Source organism: Podarcis filfolensis (assembly GCF_964270895.1).
Source record: "Podarcis filfolensis genome assembly, chromosome: 2".
NCBI lineage: Eukaryota > Metazoa > Chordata > Lepidosauria > Squamata > Lacertidae > Podarcis > Podarcis filfolensis.
The window spans coordinates 119,459,085-119,486,033 of NC_139605.1; the positions used below are offsets into that span (position 1 = coordinate 119,459,085).

At 46.5% G+C, this 26,949-nt stretch overlaps 1 protein-coding gene and 1 long non-coding RNA gene across 2 annotated transcripts in view; both read right to left on the bottom strand.

Moving 5' to 3' along the window:
• Positions 1-26,949, bottom strand: part of FMNL3 (formin like 3) — a 105,802-nt gene that overhangs the window by 59,633 nt on the left and 19,220 nt on the right.
• LOC310756088 lies at positions 13,560-14,956 on the bottom strand. Its single transcript, XR_014544696.1, has 2 exons — positions 14,718-14,956; positions 13,560-13,971 (listed from the first exon to the last, which is right to left on the bottom strand). It is a non-coding gene; the product is annotated as an uncharacterized lncRNA (long non-coding RNA).

The window sequence follows — 26,949 nt, forward strand, 5'->3', positions numbered from 1 at the left end:
AATAGCATTTCCCTGTACTGCAGTAAGAAATTCAAGAGAGTAAGGAAAAAGAGAAGAGCCACCACGTCTCCTTCATACGAGGAGGAAATTAGGACATTTATTTATAGCTTTTTTGAAAGCATGTGTGCCACTTTTGGACTATAAAAGCAGTACAATGTGCCTGCAATATCTCCTCTACCAAGCCAAGGAAGTGTTCATTTGCAGGAAATTTAAGAAATCTCTAAAAATAAAACCAAACATGACTCACTCCAATACAATCATGAATGGGTTGTGGTGCCCTCAGCTACCAGAACAGCCCTGTTCCAGATCTTCACACTGAAAACTGATACTAGGAGCGGCTTCTGGGTATAATAAAGTCACGAAGAGCTAAAGGCTGCAGCACCCCCCACTCTGCCCTTCAGGCAAGAAGACCTGGATTTGAAACCACATGAGCTTCAATTTGGGTTCTACCGTGAGGAGGTAGGATGCTGTCAAAGCACTGCAAGGTAGCTGGGAAATAAGCACTTTGGGAAATAAGCATTTCCTGCATTGCCTCCTGGGCAGAGCTGTCACTCCAGTCCAGAAGGAGATTTTAATTACCGTATTTTTCGCTCTATAAGACGCACCAGACCATAAGACGCACCTAGTTTTTGGAGGAGGAAAACAAGAAAAAAAATATTCTGAATCTCAGAAGCCAGAACAGCAAGAGGGATCGCTGTGCAGTAAAAGCAGCAATCCCTCTTGCTGTCCTGGCTTCTGGGATAGCTGTGCAGCCTGCATTCGCTCCATAAGACGCACACACATTTCCCCTTACTTTTTAGGAGGGAAAAAGTGAGTCTTATAGAGCAAAAAATACGGTATCAACCAAGACATGTGGCTTTGAGCCCTTTTTGCCTGTGGTTCGTTGTCAACAGTGGTCAAGGTGGAACCTGTTTGCTACAAGAAAGCTGCTAGCATGCTATGGGTGAACTGGTGAACGAATGAATGAACATCGTTCAAGTCTCCTGTGAGCCCAAAATGCCATCTGCAGAGAAGGCCGCCTGTTCCATCTCCAAATGATTCTCTTTTCTGGACTGGCTTCCTCCAAATTAGCCTCCACCATGAATGAATCTGCTGGGTGTCACTGGATTCCAATGCAGAGATGCAGTAGAATTGCCCACTTTCAGGGGAGGGTATCCTCTGCATCTCTTCATGAGTCACTGCTCTGGACTCAAAACTGTTGTTAATGCAGAAACCCAAAGAATATGTGGGTTATGTGCTCCTCAGTGGCTCCAGCCACAAATGTCTCATGCATAGTTCTTGTTTCTGGGCATTAAAAAAATAATAATCAACTACTATCTAGTATTCTCCCCACCACCACCACCCATTAAGAGATCAAAACATCACATTGCCTTTTTAATTGAATGAACTATTCACATGGCATTTCTAATTCAGGCTTTCCCCCTAACCCATCTCCCTTGCCCTGTATGTAAAGGGAAAGGAGGAAAAGGAAAATTCTTGAACAACGTGTATGAGAATTGCCAGATGGAATATGCCAACAAAGGAGATCAGTGTATATGATGCTTTCAAGGGATGCCAGAAACCCACAGGCAGAGAACCGCCTGTCCCTGTCAATGCCTCACCTTAATCAAGCCCTCATATTAAGAGACGGGTTTCACCCAGTTCTGTTATGAGTTTGGTATAATGGTTTGGCAATCACCGACTTCATTTTCTGTGGATATCTAATCAATCCCTTTCGGGGAAACTGCTAAATATTTCACCATGACTATTTCCTTGTGGCAGGCAGTTCCACAGTTCAGCTTTCTGAAAACATTGCCTCTGGAGGCATTGTGCCTCAGCCTCTCCACTGGTAATCTAGAGAATTTGCTGATCTAAGTGGAGAAGGCTGTGAGTGTACACCAATAGATAATACGGTGCTGGTTTCCATCCCCAGGAGAGTGCTTTAATGCAATAACAGAGAGGACGGGTAAAGAAAGGTCTCAGGTTACACAGGAAAATTAAATAAAATGAAAAGTTGCGTCATGTTATAATGGGTTTAACAAACACAGTTCTTCAAAGCCTGGAACTTGTTCAACTGGGGCGGAGGGGAATATGCCCATCTGAAAATTATTTCAACCCACTTTTTAGCAGCCTGCTCTAATGTTCTCTTCATATGGGAGAACATGAGCCAGTCGTACACAAACACTCATCCCCACAGTGCCATCATACAGAATATAATCCTGTCCCAATCACACACTAATGCATACAGACATACATAAGTCTCTCTCTCTCTCTCTCTCTCTCTCTCTCTCTCTCTCTCTCTCTCTCTCTCTTTCTCTCTCTCTCTCTCTCACACACACACCCATTGAGTGCACCACTGAGTGAGAGCCAACAAGATAGAAGTCTAGAGGCTAGGTGGTTCCTGGGTCTGGGAAATGGGATATTTGGTTACCTTTTTGACCTATGAAACCCTAAATAACTTGGGATCAGCTTGGCTGAAGGAGTACCATTCTGAATATCAGCTTGCCCCCTGCATTAAGACAGCCAGACAGGGCCTTTCTGGTCATACCGCAACCTGCAGAGATTCACCTAGTGGTGCCCAGAGGAAGGGCCTTTTCAGTGGTGGCACCCTTTCTGTGGAACCACCTCCCCTGTGAAGTGAGGGAAGCACCTACCTTAATGTAATTTTGGTCCTTGCTGAAAACACATTTGTTCTCTGGTTGCTGGTTGTTTGCTGGTTGTTTATACCACCTGGTTTCTTTTAACTACCTGCCATTGACTTAGTGTCTGCCATTTTAGTCTGATTTTTGTCAATGGATTGCTCCTGGGTTTTACACATCTCCTTGTTATTAGGTACGAAAGGTGGCATAGAAAAAAAAATAAACACACCATTTATTCCTGTTCCCATTCATGCATTTTCTTGCACCATTCACGAACTTGCCCATTAGACAATGAACGTGCACACATTTATTCCTTCCTACCATTCCTGCTTCCGCCCAGTCCAGGGTACCATCTATACACACACCCAGAACTGATTCATAATGGGGCCAGCTCTACTTAGAAAAGGCAGGCTACCTGCCAGACTGAAAAGCCCGCAGACTCTGACTCACTCGCTCTCTGACTCCTTGGAAATGCAAGGAGGACGGGAGTCTCAACAAAGTCACTTTTGTTCTAGCGGGGAAGGAATCAGTGACGAGAGCAACCACGAGAAGGCAAAGGGCCCACATTGCATTCCTCCAAATTGCTCTCAACAAAGCCCCTCCGGCCTCTGCAGCTGCCAGCTATGGAAACCTTTCTGACTTCTCCCCATGCCGGTAACGGAGGAGGCACGGCTGTGCATTGCAGGGGTCTCAACATCAAATGGGTTGCAGGGCCCAAATCCCCACCTAGCGGATGCCCAGGGACTATGCCCATTACTTTTTAAGAAATTACGCCAATTCCAAACCATCAAGGCTAACTTAGTGGAAGAATAAACTTTGAGGGGGGAAATAAGAGGCAGACTCCTTCCTTTGCAGCTCTGGCATGCGTGCCATCTGGTCTTAATCATTTCTAGTACTCCACTATCCTGTTCCCAACCCACAACTGTCCTGCGCTGTGAATTTAGAGGGAATGGGGAGGAGAGGCCCAAGCAGCTGTGCCGGGTGCAGTAGCAGCCACTGGTGACTCAGCCCCTTGACCCAACCCAAGGGATTTGCTTCCTAGGCCTGCAGAGAAATTTGCCTGGGGTGGCACATGCCAGTTAGATACCCTCAATGGATCCAATAAGGCGCTTGCCACTCGTGGTACCAAAGACTGTGGGTTGTGGACAACAGGGTTGGGCGGCTACGCTTTCCCTGATGAAGAGTAATACTAGACAGCCACCAACTTGGTTGGTTTTACCTCCACTGTTGGTCAGAAGCATCCCAGTTCAGAAGCATCCCAGCGCATGAGATTTCAGGGCCAAAACCTGAATGAAACGTAGGGGTGGTCCCTGCTAATGTCATGGGGGTGGACCCTTGAGACGGAGGTTAATTGGGAGAAGGGAGCAGGGGAGGGCAGGCCCCACTGCAACATTTTGTGGCAGCTCCCCCACTGACAGAAACTGAGGGTAGAATTCCTGCAGCCAAGTTCTACATTTTGTTTTGTTTTATTACAAATATTTAATGAATTAACGAAGATTCAAACATATCAGAACACTAGTACTTTTGTTTCTGCTATTTCGCATTGATGTGTGATGCCCTGTCCCCACAGCAGTGAGTTCTTATGTCCCCCTCACCACATAATCTTTGGGGCCACGGGCCCAACATTTGGCGGGGGGTTGTGTTTGGCCAAAAGATGGAGCCAGAGAGTTGCAATGTTGACGCCCTTTGAAAGATTTGTCCCTAGGGACCCTCCAGCTGACCTCTATGTGGAGCATTCATCCAGATTTGCTTTCACAAAGCCTAAGCAGGGCTGAGTTTATATGCAGTCTTTATTGAGAATTCGCTTTGCTTTGTTTGCAGAGCAGTTACACTACAATGGGTTTCTCATCCGGATTATACATTTTCTCATTAGCTATTCATTCATCCCGCATTTTTCAATGCACTGTCTCATCACTTTCCAGACTGCAAGAAGCCCAGGTTTTCGTTTGCTTATTTAAAGTGGTATTTATTTATTTATTTTTTAAAAAGAGCATGTTGATGCATAAACCTAAAGTTCTGGCATTCAACCGAATCACTCCCATAAAATACTGACAGTCTGGAGACACCCTTAGTATAATGTGCTTCCGATTCTACTGAGCATGGTAAGACTTACTTACCCCATGTTGTAGTATAATGCTTAAGAGGTGGACCCCCTCTCTCTCTGAAACACACACACACAGAATGACAACTGGGAGCAAAACACTGCAGTGCCAAGTATTTCTCAACCCTCCTTCCCACCATCAAGTCACTCAGCACTTTGTGCAGCCAGTGAGCATGCTCAGTCCTTGCAGGGTCTCCCCCAAAACATGAGATTTCCCCTCTTGTAGTTCGTGGATGGTGCCACTCTGGCTAAGGGTTGGCAGTCGGAGAATTAAGTTTGCTATTTGTAAATAGGCTGATTGTGGCCTATTGTACGCAACTGTTGAAAGGATTCCTGAGACAACGTAAGTGAAACACACTGTACTGCTGGAGAAATGTTAAGTATTTCTTCTTCCTCTAGATTTTCAGCTGCGTGCTGGCTCTGACTAAACATCTCCAGGAGTCCTGGTTGGAACCTGGCAGGCACGAGAAACCAAATATGACCTGTTGGCAATGAGAACGGAAAAGGAGCCTTCAAAAGGGGCCATCTGGTCCTGGACATACACTTGGGACAATCAGAAACAAAAGCCTGCCTGGCCCCCTCATGACCCTCCAAGGGCCACATTCATCCCATCCTGAGCAGCAGCTGAAGAGGCATCTGACCTCAACCCAGGAGGAATGAAGGAAGCCTCTTCCTATCAGGTAAGGATGGAGGAGAAATTTAAAGCCAAATCTATCAAATCCACACCTTCTGAAACAATATGCAAACCAAAACACAGCCATCCTTTGACATTTGCAGTCATCCGAATTTTGTGGTTTCCTTCTCCAACAAAGAAATGCCATACTTTTAATGCACGTCTGAAGTGCATTCTGGCTAGCTCTGTCATGCACACCCGGTGGCTGCCATCTCCTCACACCTGGCCACGCTTAGAGGCACCTTAGCTTTACTAACGAAGTCGCTGTGGTGCTAAAAGGTAATTTCATTTATGCAAAGCCTCACTGCATCATAAAGACTTATGTTTCCTGTCTAAACCAACTTCCTGTGGTTCATCAACCGCAGACACGGAATGGTGCTGTCACTTATTTCCTGAACTGATAGAATTGGGGCTGGGAGGAGGAGCAAGGCATTCTGGGTAAGCATGCCAGATTTTTAGCTTAAAGAGTCTTTCTGCCTTGCCACCACATGAAATGGATGCCAGAGGCAGCACCTGCAGGCACCTGGGCAGGCTCGGGGTGGGTTGGTAGAATAGATTCCCTTTTCAACTTGTGGAGATAACTTGGGCAAGCCAAGTTCTTGGCTTTGATTCAGGAATGATAATCAGCCAGTAAATCTCAGGTGAAGTGTCCAGCCCTTGATAGGCTTGCAAAAATGACCCTATGAACTGGCAGCCTGTGTTAAGCACTGCTAGATCCTGGCCACATTCCTTTCTAGAAGGCCTCTTGTGAGAGAAACAGATTGAAGTTCCCATGTTCTTGCCCTAAAGGAGGATCTAGTAGACCTGAAATAATGGTTGGAAGGCCTTCCTTGGAACTCCTGATGAAGAATGGCGGGATGGAGTCATACTGTTATTCATTCTCTTGCCGTGTTCTAAAGTGGGCCTCATGTTGTGGCACACCTTTTGTGGCAATGGCAGGCACACACTCCCTGCCTCCCCATGTATGCACACCCAGTATCTCTTTGCTGAAAGCAGGAAATAAGCATTCAGACTGCGCACCCTGTGAGACTCCTGCAAAGGCCCTTATCAGCACTGTAGGCCTAAAGGGGGCAGTTGCTATGGCAACATGCCCTCAAGCCCAAACTATGTTTGTTGCAAGGCCGGGGTGGTGGTGGCACCAAAACAAGGAATTTGGCACGATTCTGGAACTGAGCTGGGTTCAACGGTTAACCTGGCCGTGGATTACCTGGGAGGCCACCTTCAACATGTCAGACTACGTTCCTATCATGTAAAATGGAACAGAAATATCCTACCTCACAAGACCAGTGTGGTGAGAAATGAGATATGGTGTAGTAAAGAAATCAAAATATGCAGGGCTAAGGCCAAGATCTAAATGTGAAATGCAAACGGTACAGACCTATGCATTTCTTTTTAAAAGGAAGCCCCACTGCATTCAAAGGCAACTACTCCCAAATGAGTGTGTATAAGATTGCAGTCTAAGATGCAAAAAAAGTCAAAAGTATAAACTGAAAAAATATATTATATTTACTGCTGAATCAGGGCAACAGATGAAGCAATTCTATGCAAGGGGGAAATGGGAAAGAGATCTAGAACATCTGGAACATTAATGGAGATAGGTCTGGAATAAAGTCCAGACAATATCATCAGCTCCAATCTCATAAAGCTTTTTCAAAGTTCAGTGCCAGTGATACTTGGATACCCATAGGCAGAAACATTTATGCAATTAGATGTGGTGTATGATCGCTATATTGGCAATGCTATGCTGACTTAATGCATACGTATTTTGGGAATGTTCTACGGCAGATGTGTTTTGGAATCAGGCTATAGGATTCCCTGGATGAATGACTGCATGTTTTATTTCACACCCTTTGGTGCACAAATGATCTTGTCCAGTTATCTGAGGGGGAGAGCTGCTAATGTAATCTTGGAGTTGGTTCTGAGCTTGCCAACTAGAGCAAAATCATGTATCAGCTGCAAGGCGGGGGGCGGGAAGGAGAGTTCTCCAAACAGCGACCTTGCAAAGGGCTCAGAGAACATGTGGTCAAAAATAGTCAGATCTAAACTGGCACACTTTGTTACGAGTCCATGAAAAAAATCAAATTATTATTATTATTTGTTGGAATGAGGAATACAATTATAGCGCTAACCCATATGCTGTGTTTTTGATATTGCAATGAAGACTCGGACTGTTACATAACAAGAAAGTATTCTGAAACATAAGTAAGCAAGCAGTTGTTTACAAAAGGAGCAGAAGGCAGTGAAAGGGGAGGAGGCGTATAACTGAGTAGGGAGCTATTGTGGGGGCCAAATAAGAAGCCTCGGGGCTTCAGACTGAGCCCCTGAGCCAGCAATTACCTCTTCCTACCGCAGGACACATGCACCCAAGCAACAGAGCCCACGTAGCTTTGCCCCATGTGCTTCCGAGGTCGTGTGAATCAGCCCTTAGCAGCGTGGGTGACACATTCTTCTGAATTGGCCTTGCACCCATCTCAGTCAGACTTTCTGCAGAAGCTCAGGCAGCTGATTACTACAATGCATGGAGCTTTTCCAAACAAAGTTAAGATCCAGCCACTATTGTCATTCTGGCGTGAACGGGAAATGGAACGTCATGCAGTCACCAAGTTCCTTCCCACCAGCATCTGAGATCTGCTCGAGGCTGCCTATCTTTTTTAGAATCAGCCAAAGAATAACAGCGGTTTAGGGCAAGGGTTGGCTGTATCCTTTAAAAAAGGAAAAAAGGAGGCTCCATTGAAGAAGAAGAGGAAGAAGAAAAGCGAGTGTGGGCGAGAGGAAAAACAAAAACAGAACAGCAGATGTTGGTTTCTTTCCAGCGTGTTTTTTTGTTTTGTTTTTTAAGTCGAGAAGTGGGGAGAGGGAATATTCCTGTTCAAGACAGACAGAAACGGCATTGTTACAAAACTCTGTTGCCCGAGAGGTAACAAGACGACATTAGCTGATCAGCTGACGCTCTGGGATAAGGGACTGCTTTTTAAGGAAGGAATGGTGGGCAAACATCTGTATTTTCAGTTGACACAAATGCCTGCTTGGCTGCAACTCTCAAACAAAAGGTAAAAATATTCTGAAGCATAATTGCCAAGCCCTGTCCCCACACCCTCTGGAGGCGAAGGAAGAGCAACATATGGGCAGATGAAAAGGGTTTTGGCCTGGCCAACACACACACACACACACACACACAGAGGCATTTAACAAACCGGAACTGGTCCAATTTGGAGCATCTCCCAGGGGATAAAGGGGCACACCCTGCGTTAGAAAGCAGCAGGCCAGCAGAATGGGGGGTGGGAGGAAGGTGCAAAGGGGGTCTCAAGCTGCTTTCCAGTGGCCAGATTCCAGTGGTCTCAGTACAACTGATCTTGCCTAAAGTGTATTAAGTGAGATGGACAAATCTGCCAGTTTTAGTTTCTCATTTTTTCAGCCTTTGGCGCAGGTCTCTCTATCAGCACATCAGGTTGCAATTTGAAAAGAAAAGGGAAGTCTACATGAAAATACGTCTCCTAATATATGCATTTCTGTAGTGTACACGATTACGTTTAGTATATGCATTTTTGCATTCATTTTGCACAATGCATGCATTTTTGCAAGACATTTCCCATTATATAATCCTTCTTATGTACATTATTTTAACTAATATATGCATTCTTTGTGCGACCTTTCCCTAACAGGCTCTTTTTATTCTGGTACCCATTTTTTGAGGTTGGGAGATCTGTATTGCAGAATTCAACGAAGTGTGGGTTTTGGAGGATAGCTGTGTTTCCATTTCTGTATTGGTTTGGGAAGTGCAAATTACATACTTCTGCATTAATATGTGAACCAAACCAATCTTGCCCTGTCCCTAGTGTAGGTATACCCTAGCAAGAGAGCTGGTCCTGAACTGGACCACCTCAGGCTACAAGTGAACCATCACTACACGAAGAAAACTTGAAGTCAGGGAGAAGGCTTCAAACTTAGCCTTTCCCTGTTACTTTTCTTCATGTAATGCTTTTGCTCTCTCTCTCTGTGTAGTGTGAAAAATTTCAACTTGTTCTCTCTACCATGAAGTGCTGCAGCCCAGAAAAGGGTTCGGCATTTTATCTGTTGTTTGTGTAGACCAGGCCTTAAGAGAGAAACAGAAGGAGGATTGCAATAGAGGCTGGAATGTCTGTATCTGTGAAGAGTTAAACGTCCAGATCTGCATACTTTTCTGTGGTCCTTCAGACAGAATATTTAAGTGGCTTCCTAGCCTAATACCAACCCGGTATTGTAGCCATTTCCAGAGGAGTAGCCATTGCAGCAAAACAATTCAAATAATTTTCACTTAAGAGTACACCCTTTAAATTAATGGAGAGAAGTAAATCATGGTCATTAATTTCAATGGGCCTAAGGTAAAGGGACCCCTGACCATTAGGTCCAGTCGTGGACGACTCTGGGGTTGCGGCGTTCACCTCGCTTTATTGGCCAAGGGAGTCGGCGTACAGCTTACGGGTCATGTGGCCAGCATGACTAAGCCGCTTCTGGCAAACCAGAGCAGCGCACGGAAACGGCGTTTACCTTCCCGCCGGAGCAGTACCTATTTATCTACTTGCACTTTGATGTGCTTTCGAACTGCTAGGTTGGCAGGAGCAGGGACCGAGCAACGGGAGCTCACCCCGTCACAGGGATTCGAACCGCTGACATTCTGATCAGCAAGGCCTAGGCTCTGTGGTTTAACCCACAATGCCACCTGCATCCCTTCAATGGGCCTACTCTTGCGTAAAGTCAGTTGACTGCAATACTATTACCCCAAATTGCAGCTTCTTTTATACCTGTGCCTTTTTATTTCTTTGATTCATATCCTACTTCATCCAAACATCTTGGAGCAGTTTACACAATATTTAAAACTGTACATTAAAATTTCAAGATTGCGGGCAAGTGAGAGGCGCAGAATCCAAAGAAACTGAATTTTCCTAACACCTTCACCATGTGCCTATACTTGGTGATGACTGGCCAAACTCACGGTCCTTTCCTTTGTCCGCAACCACAGGACAACTGACAGTTACAACAGAGTTCTTTCTAAAAAGGAGAAAGAAGGCATCTTGTTACAGTTCTTGGTCCTTGTAAGGTTCTCGCTCCATGTGGATTTCAATATGTAAGGAGCTCTAATCTGGTTGCTCCAGCCAGCTGCATGGCTTTAAACAGCCTCTTTTGTTTCAGAGCAGAACAAAGTCTGAAACTAGTGTTTTTCTACACCAGTAGTTTAGAAACTTTTACCTTTTGTAACTAAGGAACATTTTGACTGCCTGTGCATCTTATCTGACGCTGCATGGAAAAGCACATGAATCAGAACTTAAAGTGTTTTGTAAGTAAACCATTTTATGACTTACCAAACGTATAGTCTAGCTCCACGCTAGGGAAGTGGGATAGCTTGGAGGGAGCTTTTAAAGGGGGACATTTTGGGACTCTCTGCAATGGCATATTTTTAAAAGGTTTACAGCCTACAGTATATCTTCACGCTTTCCTTTGCTGCATGTTTTGTGATGTTAAATCTTTGCTGGGGTTCTCTGACCAAAGACTACTTGCCCCAAACTTGGATCTTGGCTTCCAGGATTCCAAAAGTCGTCTGGTCAATGGATGGAACCAAGATGTTCCTCACCTTGCTGATGTGTTAATGTCATGCTTAGTGCAACAATATGTTCTTTGTAGTATGTATCATCATCATTATGTCTGGAAGAGATGGCTCCATTAGAATCTTTTCTCCCAGACATTTATATATTGTAGAGAAATCTGGCATGTGAAATCTTACACATGAGTCCTGCAAGACTGGCTGCTCAAGAAACCTAGAAACTATTGGGACGGGGTATTGTTTACAAGTTTTTTTTCGGGGGGGGGGTCAGGATTTACTTTTTGAGATGCTAACTTTTCATTTTACTGGTATTGTGTTTTTAAATCTATATTGTTAGATCTCATCGTGAATTATATGAGGACTGTTTAATTTAACTGTATACTTATTGGTTTCATTTATTGTTCATGACTACTTAAATTTTGTTATATTTCTGTAATTATGTAAAATTTTTGCTGCCTTGAGCACGGTTTAATTACGGGAAGGTGGCATACAAATAAAGTATGATGATCAAATCTTCCACATGGTCACTATTTTGTGGGTGGGATTCAATTACATATTGACAATTTCAGTATGCCTAATTAACGTGGATTTGGCAACAACCACAACCTCCCCACACATTTTGTACAAACAAAATGGGTTGGATGCTCAATAAAAAGGTTGTTTAGAAATTGCTTCCATCTTAGCCAGAACTTTGCTACCAGCTACCACAATAGCTTGACCCTTTTGGCTAATGGAATAATAAAATCATAAAACTGTAGAATTGGAAGGGCCCACCAGGATCATCTAGTCCACCACTCTGCAATACAAGGATCTTTTGCCAAATGTGGGGCTCGAACCAATGCACTGTGATAAAGTGTCATATAGGTAAAGGGACCCCTGACCATTAGGTCCAATCGTGACCGACTCTGGGGTTGTGGCGCTCATCTCGCTTTATTGGCCGAGGGAGCCAGTGTACAGCTTCCAGGTCATGTGGCCAGCATGACTAATCCGCTTCTGGCGAACCAGAGCAGCACACAGAAACACCATTTAACTTCCCAACGGAGAGGTATCTATTTATCTACTTGCACTTTGATGTGCTTTCGAACTGCTAGGTTGGCAGGAGCAGGGAGCGAGCAACGGGAGCTCACCCCGTCGCAGGGATTCGAACCGCCGACCTTCTGATCGGCAAGCCCTAGGCTCTGTGGTTTAACCCACAGCGCCACCCGCGTCCCTTAAAGTGTCATATAGTCACTGATTGTCTTCACCTTGCCTCCTGAGTCCTGCATGGCTTTGAGCACTTTGGCAGTTTTTACTTTCTGTTCCCCTTAAACACAGCTTGTCATTTCATCTGCACTGGGGATCGTGGTTTATCACAAACTATGGTCAACTTAAGCTAAACACAGTTACTGCAAATCAAAACTCCCAGTTTAGATGAAACAACAAGCAGAGTCTAAGGCAGGGGGCAGCAAACATTTTCAGCAGGGGGCCGGTCCACTGTCCCTCAGACCTTGTGGGGGGCCGGACTATATTTGGGGGGGGGGGAATGAACAAATTCCTATGCCCCACAAATAACCCAGAGATGCATTTTTAATAAAAGCACACATTCTGCTCATGTAAAAACACGCTGATTCCCGGACCGTCCGTGGGCCGGATAGAGAAGGCGATTGGGCCACATCTGGCCCCCCAGGCCTTAGGTTGCCTACCCATGGTCTAAGAGAAACTGAAACTAAATGCTTCCAGAGTCCTCTTCTTAGTCAGGGGGGCAGAAGGGAAGGTGTGAGCCCTTGGCTTGTTGCAGCTTATACGTTATGGTTACCAGACATCCCTGTTTCCTGGGGACAGTCCCCAGATTTACAAATCTGTCCCCGGGCAAAATCCATCCCTGGAATGTCCCCGGATTTCATTTAATATTCCTGGATTTATATTTTAAGTGTTGTAGATTTATTAGTAGGGAATGAACGTTGCGTGATTGGTTCAACGGCACAAGACACATCATATGGGGACTTCCGGTGAGGCAAAATGGTGGATGCCATGGCAGCTAGCAGCTCCTGAAGCCAGCCAGACCTGGCTGGCTCTGGGCTGCTGAGACTGCCACTACCCCCGCCACTGCCGAGGGGGAACCAGGGACGCCTGGCGCATCAACTGGGGGAACCGCTGACACCCCCCCCATGACCCAAATCAAGGTGGGAGTGAGAGCACCCGGCCAACCGGCTGACTGCCCAGTGGCGCTCCGGGGCCAGTAAAAACCCTGGAGCCAATGCAGGGAGGAGGTGGAGAGGAGAAGGAGAAGGAAGAGAGAGAGAGAGGAAGGAGAAAAAAGAGGGGAGCCCCGACCTTGCCGCACTGCTGCTGAGGAGAGGTAGGAGAGCACCGGGCGGGCAAGGACACGTGGCCAAGCCCAGGCCAGACCCAAGCCTTCTCCACGGCGGCTAGCGCTCTAAGAGAGCAGGCCAGGACCCAGAGGAAGGCCATGAGACAGAGACCACAGAAAAGAAGATATTACTTCTTCTTTTTAAAGAAAAAATATTTTTAATAACTTTTTTTCCTCTTTTCAAAAAAAAAAGTATCCCCAGATTCTTTGAAAAAAATCTGGTAACCTTATTATACGTGTCATGATAAACCATGGTTTATCTGACAAAACAGGCAGGTTGAAAGTATTAAAGCAACAGCTCAGAAATAACCCTCGTCCCCATCTTCATTTGCTAGCTTTTAGCTGAGATGACATCTGCATAATCCTTATCTGGGGGACTGAATGCGCTTAGCTGAGTTCCGCAGTCCGCATGCATTGAAGTCTCTGGTCTACTCCGCCCTCCCTCCACCATTGCTCCATATGGATGACAGGGACAACTGTGGGAGCCAGGCAGGCCATGCTACCAAGTTGATTCCAGGGGCAGATGTCTCCATGTTACACAGCAACTCTCCCAACTCTCCTGTGCGCAATGCCAAACTATTAGGAAACACGTTCCCCGCCATGAACTTTGCAAGTCACCGTGTCCTTGTAAAGTGGCAAAGTCTGTTGCTGCTGGAGAGAGAAGGCAGAACAAGAAGGGAGAGAACAGGGAGACGTCAAGTGTGAATCTGTGTGCGCTGTCAAAGAGACTAAGTAAATAAGGTAAGTAAATGATCCCTGGATGACTAGCAACCCCTCCGAAGGCTATTGGTCGACAAAGCTACCAGTCTCCCATGGGAGGGCTCAAGAATGCTCTGTGTTTTTTGCTTTTCTAAAAACAAATTCTCTGCCAAAATCTGCACCTGGAATAAAGTCTGAAAATGTAATTTTCACTTAAATTATTCTTGCAAGGAAAAGGATGAGGAGGGGCACCGGCTAGCTAACAGAACATTTGCTCATTTTCCTGGTTGCGAAGGCTCTTTTAAGGTCTCAAGCCTGCTTCACCAACCGCAAGGGCTAGAATCCTGGAGGAATGGAGGGCCTCTGGATTCTGGGGCAGATACCAAATTTTGCACACCCAGCCCTGGACTTGTATTCAGATCAGAATACAAAGAACAAGAAACCAGGAGGCAGGAGAAAGCTACTCGCCACCCCCCTTTTGCACATGTGCTCAGGGCAAGCGCACAAAATCTCATCTGAAGCTCAACTCCTCCCCACCCAGCCCACCCCCACACACCCCACGTGTTGCTTGGCTCGAACTCTAGAGCTGTAACTTCACCTCCAAAAGGCCCAGACAATGAAAGAGCATGTTAACTCAAGCCAGCTGGACTGAGTGTCCCCCCACCATCCGCCTGCCACATACAACCTCATTTGTTTACCTCCTGTTCTCCTCCTTTTAGCTCTTCCTGAACTAGATCAGCTTTCAAGGAGCTAAAATTACACCCCATTCCCTCTTCTTCTTTTTTTTACTCCTCCCCCAGCCTTCCATGTGCACGTACGTTGTGTGCGTGCGTGTGCGTGCACTTTTAAAAGTTGATTTGGGCAGAGCCTTGGCGTTTTACCCCGCCCCCCATCCCATCAAGCAGAGGAAAGGAACCCATTCTTATCTCTCCTTCCAGATCTGCCAGCCTTGTAAGCAACGCTTAGCTGCCATTTCCAGTTTCTGTTAGGTTTTCCCTCTTCCTGGTCCGCCTGCCCCAGGCTACCTCTCATGCCAGGGGCTGAAATGAGGACAAGGTTTGCCTGTGGCACGTAAATAAACGTGGAAACCCAAGAGAACTTCCTCGCTCTAGAGGAACAGTGTTCAAACTTTCTGCCTGCAGGGAGCACATTGCACATCGGATTGTCTGTTGAAGGACTCCTGCAACGTGGATCAGAGTCACGGCAGTGGGGACGGTGGGTTTAATGCTGTTTCCCCAATCCAAATCTCCCTCCCTCCTGGAGCTGCTGCTACTCACAGAAGGGGAAACATATGGACACAATATGGGGGTCTGTGCCCCTGAAGAATTTGTGCTGAGAAAAGGCTTAGAGATACACTTCCTTCTTTAACACAACATAACAACTAGGTTGGCTCCAGATGTCCACACATGTGCATCTAGGGTTGCCAAGACGCTCCAAAAGTTGTTGACTAGGGATGATGGGAGTTGCAGTTCAGCAACAGCTGGAGGGACAAAGGTTCCCCACACTTGGTGTAAAGGCGGAAAATGTAGACGTTGGAGTTCAACGGCAATGAAATGGAGAACTTCAATGGATGGGGAACTTCAGGCTCAGGAGCATATGTGGCCTTCTGCCTGTTCCTCAGGCCTCTCCTCAGGCCATGCCCTGTCTCTCAAGGTCCTTTACAGTGGTACCTCGGGTTACATACGCTTCAGGTTACATACGCTTCAGGTTACAGAAATATTACCTCGGGTTAAGAACTTTGCTTCAGGATGGGAACAGAAATCGTGCTCCGACGGCGTGGCGGCAGCAGGAGGCCCCATTAGCTAAAGTGGTGCTTCAGGTTAAGAACAGTTTCAGGTTAAGAACGGACCTCCGAAACGAATTAAGTACTTAACCCAAGGTACCACTGTATTTGATCTTAAATAAATGCAAAATAAGCACAGTGACTTATTGCAGAATAAGCTTGTGTAGCCAAGAGACATAAAATATTGTAGTAAGAAGTTCAAACCACCCCCACAGAGCTGCCAACTTTAATCTCAAAACACATCAGAAGCACTCTGCATTAATTTCAGAGTGTCTGCTTCATTCTAACCCGGGGACACATTGCCTTAATACCTGTTGTTGTTGTTGTACTGCTGCCACTTAAGAAGAGTGCCTTCCCTGTCAATTCCTTCCAGTGATATCAGGAGCTTCGTTGTATTACCACACGCTTCTGTTGACAACACTACGGCATGGCGAGGGCCAAAACATCCAGGGTCTACACATGTAGGCTGTGTACACACCGTGCATTGAAATCACACACTCCTGAAATAATCCTGGGAACTGGGGTTTACCACTCACAGAGCTACAAATCACAGCATTCTTAACAAACTACACTTCCCAGAATTCTTGCAAGACAGGATGTGCTTTAAATGCGTACACTGCTGTAATTTTGGATTCCTTCCAAGTTAATGGCTTCTTCATCTTTCACTCCTTCCTGAATACCATACCATGCAGCAGAAGGGCTCAAGCAGAGACACCACTTCCACAGACAATATCTGCGGTTGCCACCATCTCGTATAAAGTGGGGGAAACGGCTCATTTACACATGTTCGTTCATTTATAAAATAGCCCGTTGCCAAAAACTCAAGCAAAGGGAAAGGAAAGAAACAGGAAACATATCTAGAGGTCAACATCTTGCTCAGGAACAAGGGAAAGAAGGCACCGATAGAGGAGCAAAAGGAGAAGGAGTCCCCCAAGGGGCATGAAATGATTTTACTCAGCTGAACATGTTGCAGTTAAAATCTTCCATCAGAGGCACTACAAAACATAGCACTTTGAGCTCTTTCTGCTCTGTGACTAAGTGATTTTTTTGGCATTATATCTTTGTGCACATGAGAATTTCTCTCTCCTGTAGTTTGGACAACATGCTCAGAGCCGGTTAAAACCAGTTGGCTGGCAACCACACCAGTACTAGCCATGAAAGGTTCTGCTTGTGACCAACTCTGGGGTTGCGGCGCTCATCTCGCTTTTATTGGCCGAGGGAGCCGGCGTACAGCTTCCGGGTCATGTGGCCAGCATGACTAAGCCACTTCTGGCGAACCAGAGCAGCGTACGGAAACGCCGTTTACCTTCCCGCTGGAGCGGTACCTATTTATCTACTTGCACTTTGCCGTGCTTTCGAACTGCTAGGTTGGCAGGAGCAGGGACTGAGCAACGGGAGCTCACCCCGTCACGGGGATTCGAACCGCTAACCTTCTGATCGGCAAGCCCTAGGCTCTGAGGTTTAACCCACAGCGCCACCCGCATCCCTCTAGTGGGCTATACTCAAGGTTAACTGAGTAATAATGACTATGATATACACTCCAAAGCAGGTCCATCAGTTGCATAAAGTGAATGAACTTCCAGGGGAATTCAAACAGCCATGCAGCCGTCTCCTCTGCCATTCCTCAATCACAACTTTTGCCCTATGTGGCCAGAGACATTTTGTGAGTCCCTGGGAACGAAGGTGATGGAGAACCTTTGTTGATTATTTATTAATCATCTAAAATTACTGGGCACCACAGAAAAAATAGCACTTCCAGGCCAACAGAGTGACAATCTATAGTTGCAAGGCAAACTGCAGGATGAATAAGCTGATTGCTAAACGGAGAATAGTTACGCCTTCCCCAGCCTATCAGAATGGCTAGCTAGATCTGAATTTATGATCAATTCAGTGGCTGCCTGGAAAGGAGAATGATAAAAGGACAAAAACAGTGCTGGGTAAATATAATGCTTAATTTTTGCTAGGCTTCACTTATAGTTGTTCCTGGAACCTTTCACAGCCTATGTGCAGCTCTACATATGTAGTAAAAAAAAAAGTAAAAAAGCAGGCGGTGGGATGGGTTAATTTGAGCATGTGCTAAATGCATTTCCTTCGCCACTTAAAAACAGAATGAAATACCATCTCACATATACCTGGAAGAGGAAATTCTGGATCACGTAGTATGATTCCCAGACCAATTTTGAGAAACAAATCACTTGTTAACTCTGGAAAGACAAGTGGGGGCTGCAACGAAATGTTGTTGTGTGGAGTGCTCTTACTCAGCTTTCCAAGATAATCCATTCAATTCCAACTTGGTTTTCCATCCCTCTATGCCTGCGTAACACGGTCAGCATTCTGTGGCCACTAAGCATTCTCAGTCCCTTTAGGTCTGCTTAGGATCCCCTTCAATTTAGGCTTCCCCAACCCCTTTTTGTACTTCTGCAAACTGTGGGTTTCCACAAGCCCTTTATTGGTGGGTGGTGTCACTGTGTCAGGCGATATAAGAACTAACCCTCACATAATTAAGTTCTCTATCCATGTTAGTTTGCTATGACTATACGCCTTGCCATCACCTCCAAGCTCTCCATACCAGGTTGTTGCTGTGCTCGAGGGCAAGTACACTGTTCCCACTTCCTCCCGCCTTTAAAACCCTTCCTTGCAGGCTTCTGCTGCCAGTGGCATTTAAATACCCAAGGGGACTGAACTGAGCAAAATGTACTGTCAGCTGAGACCTTAGGCCAGCCCAGCATCATGCAACAGGCAACTCATACTATGAGGCTTTTCATGTTCAGACTTCTCTCCTTCAGGTAACCCTTTTCCACACTGGCTTGCCTGACCAGGAAGCCCTGCGCACTGCAGAGGATTCTGCGACAGGTTCTTGGGGCACAGAGAGCACACCCAACCTCTGGCGGCAGGTTCCATAATCCCCAGCCACTTCTGCCAGCAGCTGTGTTGTGCCTTGCAGGGAAGCATCCATAATGTAGAGCAAGCTGTTTTCAAGTCTCACAAGGTGACCCTGAGTTCTTACGGGAAAGGGAGGCAGCCGGGGGGCGGAGAGGATCTATCTATTTTCTCCACACCCTGTCTAAGGTGCAACTACGGTCTATCTGCTTCCAGCAGGCAGGGCCACACAGAGCTAAATATAGGTCCCTCATAATTGAAAGCCCTGCCTTGCACAATGGCTACTTTCTGCCCTCATAATAGAACAAGCTTTTTTTATTTTGGTAACAACTCAGGCCACAAATTGCCAGGTTGGAAGAAGCTGTAAAGCTTCAGCTAGGCCAGGTCTCCAGGCCCTTCCCTTCCGTGAGCTGGACATTAATAGGCAAGAAGCTTGGGAGGCAGGGAGAAAAAAATGCAGGGTTTATTAGACCCAAAGCTTCTGATACCTGCTGGAGAGACACGTAAGGTAGGAAAGAGCTGGCCATTGTCCCTGCTGCGATTACCATATAATGCCAAAATGGGTCACTGGCCCAACACACCAGACAAATTCTCAGTTCCTTGTGGGATTGCACGTATAAGTGTGTATGCATGTGTACATGCATATGTCCAGAATGCAGCAGCTAGACTGGTGACTGGAGGCGGCCGCCGAGACCACATAACACCGGTCTTGAAAGTCCTACATTGGTTCCCAGTATGTGTCCGTGCACAATTCAAAGTGTTCGTGTTGACCTTTAAAGCCCTAAATGGCCTCGGCCCAGTATACCTGAAGGAGCGTCTCCACCCCCATCGTTCTGCCCGGACGCTGAGGTCCAGCACCAAGGGCCTTCTGGGGGTTCCCTCATTGCGAGAAGCAAAGCTACAGGGAACCAGGCAGAGGGCCTTCTTGGTAGTGGCGCCCACCTTGTGGAACGCCCTCCCATCAGATGTCAAGGAGATAAACAACTACCTGACATTCAGAAGACATCTGAAGACAGCCCTGTTCAGGGAAGTTTTTAATGTGCGACATTTTAGTGTATTTTTGGTCTCTGTGGAAGCCGCCCAGAGTGGCTGGGGAAACCCAGCTAGATGGGTGGGGTACAAATAATAAATTATTACTATTATTATTATTATTACATGCATGTGTATTTTTAAATAATATTTTCTGCCACTTTCCCACAGCTCAGGATGGCTTACAAAGATAGCTTAGCTGTCAGTGTGACACTGTCCAGCGTGCAGCATGCAGGCCTGGGACAGAGGTCAGAGGTAAGCCAGGAGTGGAGCCAGGGAGTCAGAGCCAAGGGACACACAGAAATGCTCCAGAGCCAGGAAGGCCATGCTGCTCAGGAAAAGCTCCAGGCCAAACAGGAAGCCATTTATATCCCTTCCTGTCCAGGAGGGCCCAATGGACAGGATGGGGAGGTGGGGCCACTCCTGAGAACACATCACTGCCAGGTAAGATGTTCCAAGGTGCAGGCCTGTTACCTCACCACAAAGGGCAGCCACATGCACTGAACCAAAGGTTTCTGGTTCTAGAGTAGCCTCAACAACTACTGGCGGCAGGGCCTGGTACTGTTGCTCAATTACAGGGGTGCCAGTGTTTCCGAGTCTTGGGTCTCTAGATGACTTCAAGCCCCTTCAGCCCCAGACAGCATGGTCTACAGTCAGGGATAATGGGAGTTGTAGTCCAACAGCATCCCAAGGCTGGGAAAGGCTAGTGTAGTCCACTGCCTTCAGGATCACCTAACTGACTCTAGTAGCCATTGGCGTCCCAGAGCTACCTGCCAAAGCAAACTTCACTTGTATGAAACGTGCACAATGGGATTTGAGAACTAGCAGCCGTAGTTCTACAAGGGTTTGAGGGATTTGCAAAGGGAGAAGGATGTCAAGGCAAAACTCTCAAAGGTTGGATGGAGGAACTCAGTGTTCCTGACATGACCTGTACAGTGTCTACTGTACAGTAGACTTTGAGTAAAAGGAGTGAGCCCCTGCATACTGGTTGAAGAATGCACCATTCTTTGGTTAAAAAGGTGAGAAGGTTAAAAATGCTGAGCAGATTTGGGTTCACAATTATTTGCTTAAATTAGGTGGAGCACAGAATTTCTCTTTTCTTGGAGCTCAGTTAGAGACCTGCATTGGCTCCCAGTACATTTCCGAGCACAATTCAAAGTGTTGGTGCTGACCTTTAAAGCCCTAAACAGCCTCGGCCCAGTATACCTGAAGGAGCATCTTCACCCCCATTGTTCAACCTGGACATTGAGGTCCAGCTCCGAGGGCCTTCTGGAGGTTCCCTCACTGCAAGAAGTGAGGTTACAGGGAACCAGGCAGAGGGCCTTCTCGGTCGTGGCGCCCGCCCTGTGGAACACCCTCCCATCAGATGTCAAGGAAATAAACAACTATCCTATTTTTAAAAGACACCTGAAGGCAGCCCTGTTTAGGGAAGTTTTTAATGTTTAATGCTGTTTTGTGTTTTTAATATTCGATTGGGAGCTGCCCAGAGTGGCTGGGGAAACCCAGCCAGATGGGTGGGGTATAAATAATAAATTATTATAATATATTATTATTATGGCTCTGTGTGTCTGTGCATGCAGGAGATGTGTGGAGCCTGTGGCCCTCCAGATGTTGATGGACTCCACCTCCTATCAGCCCTAGCCAACATGGCCAATTGTAAGGGATGATGGGAGTTGCAGTCCAACAATTTATAGAGGACCACATCATAGGAACAGCCTTGCTTTAAAGGCTCTGTATCTTGGGTGAAGAAAGGGTTTGTTCGTTTTTTCCTTCCTTCGATACAATGGGCTCCCATTTGCCCAGCGAGCAGGAGCACCACTCCAAAGTCCTCTTTAAAATCCACAGTGCATCCTGGGATGGGAGCCACCCAAAATATAAAGACACTCACCTTGACCTAGACTGTGTTTTATAGAGCAAGCCCATGAAAGGTGTTGAACACTGGTTTTTATATGTTTGAGAAGGCGGCAGACACCAAGCTGGGTGGAATTTCCTCAGATCTGACGGCTTCAAGCTCAGGTAGCAAGACACTGAGGTAATCCTGGGAAAAGGCGATGAGAGTTTTGGAACCCCTGAGGCTAAGTGTCATTCGGCAGGTTAGAACAGAGCTCCCTTGACGGCTAGAGCATCAGACACGATGTTCCCCGACTGCCATGTTTTCTTGCGGCAACAAAAAAAGCGATGGCACCTGCTGCCATCAAGCATTCAGAAGACAAGCAATTGCTCCAGACTTCCCTGTCCTGTGGCCTGACAGATGTTATGGACTTTGATTCCCATCATTCCTGGTCACCGGCCATGCTGGGAGTTCCAACTACTTCTGAAGGGCACCAGGTTGGGGAAAGCTCTCATGTCTGGTCGCATTTGCTTCCAGGGATGGTATCCCAGGATGCATTGCTTCTGTGGGTGCTCACTGGTCCCAGGTTCACAGCATAACTTAGTTGTCAGAGGACTGGAAAATGGGCACAAACTGCTCTTATCTATTACTATCTTGCTCCTTATATTTTTAGATACAGGCAAGTAATGGTACTAGCAGGGCCTTTTCAGTGGTGGTTCCCTGGTTGTGGAAAGCCCTTCCTAGCAAGGTGCGTCTATCTCCATCATTATTCACTTCCAGGAGGAATTTGAAAACATTCCTATTTGCCCAGGCATTTGGTGGCTGAAGAATACCATTCCTGGCAATCCTATGATCACTGAACGGAAGAATGTTTTTAGCTGCTTTTACATGTTTTTAATTGTAATTGTTTTTAGAATGTTTTGACTATTTAAACATATTTTTGCTTTGTTTTTAAACTGTGTGTGTGTTTGCTGCTTGGGATTCTCTGGGGAGGAAGGGTGGAGAATAAATTCAGTAAATAAATACTCTGTACTAAGAATATAAATGTTCTGTACTAAGTAGTTTGAATTCTGTACCAAGATGGATTTTGAAGCCTGTAGAAAAAAATGGCCAACGACTGAGTGAATTTAGTTTAAACAAGTCATTCATGTTTTGGATGAGGCAAAGAGAGGGTAAGAACTACGTCTATTGTAACCCACCCTTTCCCCTCCTACCTTGAGTTTTAAAAGCCATCACCTAAGACACTTTCAAGCCTATCTCTGCATCCTTAAGGGATAGAAACTGGCATCTAAAAAGACAACCACAAAGCACACAGCCCATGTATATGCTCTGTGGGGTGATGGAGCTCAGATCAGGGAGCTCAGCCCCTGCATTTCACACTCTGCTGCAGGTGAGAGACTGTGGCACACCAGGTGGAAAGTGCAGTTCTTCCACAACCACTTCAGTTGACAAAGGCAAGAAGAAAAAAGAGGCAGAGGTGACATCAGAGTGACGCAGTTGGAGGGTGGCAGCAGCAACTATGGGGGCTGCGCTCACACCCCCTTTCCTGTGTGGCAAAGGAGAATGAACTCCAACTGCAGGAGGAAAGACTTAGCTCAAAAAATGTCAGCAGAATTTTTCCAACCATAATAATAGCCAAGCAATGGAACAAATTACCAAGGGAGCTTGTGGAGACCCAGTGATGGGAAACTCTGGAAAATAGTCACATCAGCTTCTGTCTGGAATGGCTTAACTGTTATTCATTCTGGTCAGGGGCAAAGGAGTGGGTTAGATCCATTCATTCATCCCCGCCCCCCCCCCCGAGGCTTATTAGCTGTATTCTCCACTAAAGGGACTCAAAAGCATTCTAAACTAGAGTTCTAGAAACCTAATAAAATAATCACATCTTAAATTGAGGAGCAGCCAAGAAAAGGAACCCAGCGCTAGACCTCTCCTGGTGCCTACTCACCAGGAATAGGAGGCTCTCCCTTAGATATTTAGGACACAGGACTTTTAGTGATGCAGACTCTCCCCATATTTGCCTCCCTGGAATGAAGATCTTCTGTGGAGGCCCTTCTTAAGAGTAGTCCCATCTGACTGAGATTCAGGGAGCGGTGCCTAGAGTCCTAGCTGGCTGTCCCCCAGAGCCACAGACACAAGGCAGACTCCTCAGCACCCCCACCAAACTGCTCTGCTAGCTGCACATCAGTTAACTCAGAAAAGGGAGCTGCACAGAAGTGCTTGCCTGGATCAGGGCCTGGCAGAGAGCCAGGAAGGGGAGGAGCCTGCAGCACCTCAGAGGTAAGCTTTTGGTCTACATCAGGGGTAGGCAAACTAAAGCTCGGGGCCCAATCGCCTTCTCAATCTGGCCCACAGACGGTCTGGGAATCAGCGTGTTTTTACATGAGTAGAATGTGTGCTTTTATTTAAAATGCATTTCTGGGTTATTTGTGGGGCATAGGAATTCATTATTATTTCCCCCCTCAAAATATAGTCCGGCCCACCACAAGGTCTGAGGGACAGTGGACCAGCCCCCTGCTGAAAAGGTTTGCTGACCCCTGGTCTACATCACTGATGAAACAACAGCTCCAAGCGCAGGCCTGACTAAGTGGAGGGAACCCGACATATTTTAAAAGCACCTAGGCAAGGCCAGGTATATTCTGCAGTGGAAGTTGCAGCAGCAAAATTCCTTCTGCACAGAGACAAGCTGGATTCCTATCAGCTGTACAGATGAGGCACATGAATGCATGCTCTTGATATTTCATAGGATTCTGCTTCTGCTATCTAAGTGGCAGGGCACAGAGCACTGGAGCTCCACCTCTAGCCATTTCAAACACCGTACCCGCCTCCCACTGCCTCTGAAATTGCACCATTTGTCACCTTTCAAACCTCTTTGTGTCATTAAGGGCTGGGAAGGTGAAGAAGAAGAGAAGAAGAGTTTGGATTTGATATCCCGCTTTATCACTACCCTAAGGAGTCTCAAAGCGGCTAACAATCTCCTTTTCCCTTCCTCCCCCACAATAAACACTCTGTGAGGTGAGTGAGGCTGAGAGACTTCAGAGAAGTGTGACTAGACCAAGGTCACCTAGCAGATGCATGTGGAGGAGTGGGGAAGCAAACCCGGTTCACCAGATTACGAGTCTACTGCTCTTAACCACTACACCACACCGGAAACGAGGTGGGATTGTTTCCCCACCTCAGCCAGCCCTCAAAGAAAGTGGAAAGTCTCTAAAGTGCAGTATGCTCTAAAGTCAGTTCCTGCACCTACACGGAATAATCGCAGAATAGAATAAACATAGATAGGAGGGTTCATATCTACCTGGTAAGAGTTACCAAGAGCACAGAATCAAGGCACCCATAAGCCTCTACATCTGCAAGACTAGCATAAGGGGCATACCTGCATATAGACCAAAGCGGAACTGTGCTGCAACTCTGATGTCCAATCTTCTTTTTAAAAATACCAACAACTGTGCTTTGTGTGTGGTTGCTCTATAAAAAAGCCAACACACGAGTTCCTCCTTGCATACCAGAGGCTCTGCGTGATCAGGGCACCCACACAGCAAGGGGTCCTAATCACGTGGAGCCCCTGCATGTCAGGAGAAGCCCATGTGTTGGCCTTTCTCTACAGACAAATGTGTGCAATGCATGGTTGTTAGGAAAGGCAGGTGAAATGTCAGGGATGGGGGTAAAAGTACAGCCCCACTTTGGAAACAAGTAAATGAAAGGCAAGACATTGAAAGATGGACTTATTTTTAATCGTTTCTTTTTTCTTTTTTTTCTATTCTGTATTTTGTATTTTTTGTTTTCTTTTTTCTTATCACCTTTGTAACTTTCCTTTTTTTTTTTGAAACTTCAATAAAATATCATTAAAAAAAAAAAAGTACAGCCCCACTTTGGTCTGTCTGTGGGTGTGCCTTGCTTAGGAGTGGTGGAGGAGTTTGATTCAGTTCACATTTAAAGACGAATCTACCCCATTCACACTTTCCAAAACAGTAAAAAGGTAAAGGTAAAGGGACCCCTGACCGTTAGGTCCAGTCGTGGCCGACTCTGGGGTTGCGGCGCTCATCTCGCTTTACTGGCCGAGGGAGCCGGCGTACAGCTTCCGGGTCATGTGGCCAGCATGACTAAGCCACGGAAACGCCGTTTACCTTCCCACCGGAGCGGTACCTATTTATCTACTTGCACTTTGACGTGCTTTTGAACTGCTAGGTTGGCAGCAGCAGGGACCAAACAACGGGAGCTCACCCCGTCACGGGAATTTGAACCACCGACCTTCTGACTGGCAAGTCCTAGGCTCTGTGGTTTAACCCACAGCGCCACCCGCATCCCACTTCCAAAGCAGTACACGAAACAAAACAGCGCTGACCTTCAAAATTCACACCTCTCTGAATTTTGCAAAACTGGGGTAAAGTGTGCATGAAGATACATATATTAGCAGGGGGAGGGATGAACTGCATTAGGGGAAATCACTATAATGTGTATGTTAAGGAAAATTGCAAGCGCGTACATATGCAGAGAAATTAAAGATGCTGATAACTTTTCAAAGGGACTTTTTTCTTTAAAAAGAAAATTTCAGACTGATGTGGAAAAGTGGAGAAGTGAACTTAAGATTGGAAAAATGAGAAACTGAGAGACACCAAAACTGACAGATTCTGCCCATCCCACGTGTAAGCAACCATGGATCAGAATGAAGTTGAGCCCTAATGTTGCCTCAACAAATATTAGCTGTCTCCTAAAGCTCTTCTCCAAGGGACGCGGGTGGCGCTGTGGGTTAAACCACAGAGCCTAGGGCTTGCAGATCAGAAGGTCAGTGGTTCGAATCCCCGCGAAGGGGTGAGCTCCCGTTGCTCGGTCCCTGCTCCTGCCAACCTAGCAGTTCAAAAGCGCAAGTAGATAAATAGGTACCGCTCTGCCAGGAAGGTAAACGGCGTTTCCATGCGCTGCTCTGCTTCGCCAGAAGCGGCTTAGTCATGCTGGCCACATGTCCTGGAAGCTGTATGCTGGGCTCCCTCGGCCAATAAAGCGAGATGAGTGCCGCAACCCTTGAGTCGGTCATGACTGGACCTATTGGTCAGGGGTCCCTTTACCTTTACCTTTAAAGTTCTTCTCCAAGGGCTAGAAGGGTTGTAGCTGATTCAAGCATTCAGATAGGTTTACTGTGATGCTGGCAAGGACTGGCAGTTACGTGCTCACATGTGGAACTACTGGAGCTAAGACACGGTGGGGAACCTGTAACCCTCCAGGCATTCTTCAACTCCCATCAGCCCCAGCCAACATAGCCAGTGGCCACCGATGATGCGGGCTGTGGGGCAACAGCACTGGAGGGCCACAGGTCCCACCTCCCTGACAAAGGGCTTGTTTGGCTAGCTAAGCACTCTTCCATTAACAGCTCAGATAGCGAAGGAATAGCAGCAGTGTCTAGAAAAGC